We start from the raw sequence: 4,673 nt of genomic DNA on the forward strand, positions 1-4,673 counted from the left end.
AGCACAGAAGTTCAGATTTCCCATGTTCTTATGAGGTCGGTGTGGTATGTCGAATCACATGTCCAATATCTGCAAGGCGACTGTTCATGTTAATGGCCAGGCTTTACTGGGCTCGGGAAACGTGAAGCGGAGCGCGCAGCAGGGATGTGCCCAGACACAAGCTTCTCTCCAGACCCCGGAGACGATGGAGGTCTCCTTTGCCGGCTTGTAGCCAGCACCCGCAGATCAGCAGGTGTGGATGTCTGCACCACAGCAACAGTTGTCTTAGAATCTTGTAAAATGCACAAGGTTCCCTGGATTCCTTTGATCCCTTGGGCGGGGGCATGAGTGCTCTCCTGATGGGGAGATCTAGTGCCACCCTTCAGGGCATCATTGTGCACCTGGGGCTCATTGATGCAGATTTCACAGGGCAGATTTGTGCCATGGTCTCCACACCCACCCCCTCCCATCACGATCCAGAAAGGGACGCGACTTGCTCAACTTGTGCCTTTTAAGTCTTCTGTTTGCAGGACAGCTGACCAGTTGCGTGTAGCTGGTGGCTTTGGATACACTGGGCTGCCTCAAGTTCGCTGGACTGCTGTCCTGTCCAAGGACCATCATGAGATGCTGTGTACCCTGTCTGTTCCTGGTGCGACGCCATCGGAAATCCACCTCCACCGGCTTCTCAACAGCGGTGCTGACATCATGGTTCTCTCCCTTGCTGCCTGGCCCCCAGAGTGGCCCCTGGATCCGATGGGGACGTCTATCGCGGGCCTGGGGGGGACAGCGCAATGCTACGTGAGCCAGCGGCCAATGCTGGTTACGAACCCAGAGGGACAGACAGCCTGGGTTAGGCCTCATGTTACTTCAACTCCTCCCAACCTCTGGGGGAGGGATGTTCAGTCTGTCTGAGGGTTGTGCATCGGGACAGATTTTTGAGGGGGGCCACTGCGATGAAGGGCGCGGAGTGTCTTACGCCTCCTATTCGGTGGCTGGTGGACAAATCTGTCTGGGAGAAGCAGTGGCCCCTCCCTCATGATAAATTGGTCGCCCTTCAGAATCTGGTGCAGGAGCAGTTGGATCAGGGTGAAGCCGGCAGGGGGGCTTTGTACAAACCACGAACCAGACAGGGCTGCTGTAGAATGTGCCTCGAGCTGCTTTAATTTCCAGCATCAGTCTCATTACATGGTTATGATAATGGGAAGATGCCAGCAGCTCACATTCCAGGCAGCAGACCAGGAACTTAATGGTACAACTTACTTTATAAGTTTCTTGACCAATCACACAAAGCAAAAGCATATTGACAGCAGTTCTAGCCAATCACCATAAGCACACGTACCTTTGGTTAAAACAATGCTTTCTTATTTTGAATACAATACCTGCTTGTAAGCATTAAAACACAATGCACAGAGCTCCATTTTTAAGCTTTAATCTTCCTAATATCTTGCTAGATAAACTTTCCGTAGCTTACAGAGCTATTCTAGACAAGTGTTAATACACAGACCATTGTTCTATTTGCCCTTGCTTTTCTACAGTTTAAATAATTTTTCTGCTGACATATCTCATGGCTGCTTCATAGCTCTGCTCACAGTTCTGCTGTGTCTGAGGCCTGCATCTTGAAGCTTTCCCAAAATCCTCTAATTTTGTGGATTCCCACACAGGGTCATCTGGAGCCTTCTACCAGTCTCTGGAACACTCCTGTCTTCTGCATCAAAAAGAAATCTGGGAAGTGGAGGTTGTTGCAAGACCTCCGAAAGGTTAATGCCATGATGGAAAGCATGGGGACATTGCAGGTGGGCATGCCATCGCCTACCATGCTTCCCCCAGACTGGTCGGTCCTCATTGTGGATCTGGAGGATTGTTTCTTTACGATTCCTTTGCATCCCAATGACAGTCCGAAGTTTGCCTTCTCAGTGCCAGCGATTATCGAGGCTGAGCCCGCACAGAGATATCAATGGAGGACGTTGCCCGAGGCATGCAGAATTCTCCTGCCTTGTCTGGAGTTCGCAAGCAGTTTCCTGATGCACGTCTGTATCATTATATGGACAACATTCTGGTGGGTATGCCCACCCAGGATGAGCTGCTGAGGATTCAGCCTCGGTTGCTCGACGCTTTGCATGCTCATGGACTGCAGGTGGCTCCAGAAAAGGTTCAACAACAACAACCTTGGAAATACTTGGGGGTAAAAATTCTGGAAGGGACGATCTGTCACCAGGAGGTGTAATTTGTGCATTCTGTGAAGACACTGAATGATGCTCAGAAATTGGTAGGTGTCATCACTTGGTCATGTCTGTACTTGGGGCTAACCAATGCACAGCTGTCTCCTCTGTATGATCTGTTGAAAAGAGACTCTGATCTAAAGTCACCTCGCACACTGACCCCTGAGGCATGTCAGGCGTTGCAGGTGGTTCAGCGAGCTGTTTCGGCTTGCCAAGTTTATCGCATTGATCCCTCCGTTGATGTCACTGTGTTCATCAGCACTCCAGATTCGCATCCCACGGGCATCATTGGCCAATGGAGTGACAAATGGTCCGATTCCTTGCATGTGTTGGAATCAGTTTTCCTGCCCCATCAGCTGCAGAAGACGGCAACTGCATTGTTTGAGCTGATTGCTCGCTGGATAATCAAATGCCGGCAACGGTGTTTGCAATTGATGGGTGTGGATCCTGCGAAGATCATACTCCCGGTGCAACGGGAGGATTTTGACTGGAGCTTTGCAAACAGTGTGTCCCTGCAGAGTGCTCTGGAAAATTTTTCAGGGCAGATCATTTATCGTCTGCCCAGTCATAGGTTACTGCATATGGCAAAATTTACAAAAATCCCTTTGCAGCCCAAAAATACCCAGGAACCTGTGCAAGGACCCACCGTCTTCACTGACGGTTCAGGGAAAACAGGAAAGGCTATTGTTACCTGGAGGGATGGATCTGAGTGGCAGGTTCTGGAAGCTCATGAGGATGGGTCAGCCTAATTGATTGGAACTGAGGGCTGCTGTCATGGCATTTGGGAAATTTTCCCAGGAACCTTTCAGCTTGGTCATGGATTCCGCCTATGTGGCCAATACCGCACAGAGTTTGGGTCATTCCGTTTTGAAGGAGGTCAGTAATCCTGCCTTGTTTCATTTACTGAAGACCTTGTGGTATGCCATTCAGGCCTGGGTTCATCCATTCTATGTTCTGCATGTGAGGAGTCACACCAATTTGCCAGGCTTTATAGTGGAAGGTAACACGAGGGCTGACAAGTTGGCTAACCCAGCGTGGGTAGCGCCTTAGCCTGATACACTCATGCAGGCCAAGGCATCACATGGGTTTTTCCACCAAAACGCACATACCTTGCAGAAGCAGTTTCAGCTGATGCCAGCTAAGGCTCGTGACATTGTTGAGTCATGTGATGACTGCCATGTGTTGTATTCATATTGTTGCATAATTATATTTCCTGAGTCTCATACCTTCTCTCAATGGTCTTCTCACGGCAGATCTTCACAGCAGTGGTGTTGCATTTACATTGCTGTACAATTATATTTCCTGAGTCTCATATCTTCTCGGTGGTTTTCTCATGGCAGATCTTCACAGCAGTGGTGTTGCTGCTTCTCGGTCAGGGCTCCTCTCCCCGGCTCTCCCTGACCACCCCGCCCCCTTTTATCTCGGTTACCTGCATGGGCTACAGCTGCTGCCCAATCAAGGACATCACAGCTGCAGCCCATTTACAATGACTAGAACCAGGGCGGGGTCACTAATACAATAGAGAGATCTTCAACTGCCATACATACAATACATAAGTTAACTCAGGCCCCCAGATACACATTCACTCAGCCCCCTACATTTCCCCCTTTACTTTTACTTACTTTACAATTACAATATGTATATCTGTCCCAGCTCCCAGGCTGCCACAGCTCGCAGCTGTCTTTTCTTCTGTTCCAGCTCTCAGGCTGCCAGCTCTCAGCTGTCCTATCTTCTGTTCCAGCTCTCAGGCTGCCACAGCTCGCAGCTGTCTAGTCCCAGCTCTCTGGCTGCTACAGCTCATACATAGAATATATACATATTCCCCTTTTTTTCCCTTTTTTTTTCTTTTTTTCCTTTTTTTTTTTCTTTTTTTTTTTCTTTTTTTTTTTACTTTTTTTTTTTTTTTTCCTTTTTTTTTTTTTCTCTTTACTTCTAGCAACTTTATAACTACAATACACATATTTATTTTAGCTCTCAAGCTGCTACAGCTCGCAGCTGTCTTTAAACACACACACAAATCCCTAGATGTTCTATATTTTAGAGTCCCAGCTCTCAGCTGTCCTGAATACATACTTTACAGTCCCAGCTCTCGGCTGTCCTTTCTTCTGGAGTCTCAGCTCTCGGCTGTCCTTTCTTCTGTCCCAGCTCTCTGGCTGCCACAGCTCGCAGCTGTCTTTACTTCTCGAGTCCCAGCTCTCTGCTGTCTTTTCTTCTGTCCCAGCTCTCTGGCTGCCACAGCTCGCAGCTGTCTTTACTTCTCGAGTCCCAGCTCTCTGCTGTCCTTTCTTCTGTCCCAGCTCTCTGGCTGCCACAGCTCGCAGCTGTCCTATCTTCTGTCCCAGCTCTCAGCTGTCCTTTCTTCTGGAGTCCCAGCTCTCTGCTGTCCTATCTTCTGTCCCAGCTCTCTGCTGCCCTATCTTCTGTCCCAGCTCTCTGGCTGCCACAGCTCGCAGCTGTCCTATCTTCTGTCCCAGC

Source organism: Melospiza melodia, unplaced genomic scaffold (assembly GCF_035770615.1).
Source record: "Melospiza melodia melodia isolate bMelMel2 unplaced genomic scaffold, bMelMel2.pri scaffold_35, whole genome shotgun sequence".
NCBI classification, from domain to species: domain Eukaryota; kingdom Metazoa; phylum Chordata; class Aves; order Passeriformes; family Passerellidae; genus Melospiza; species Melospiza melodia.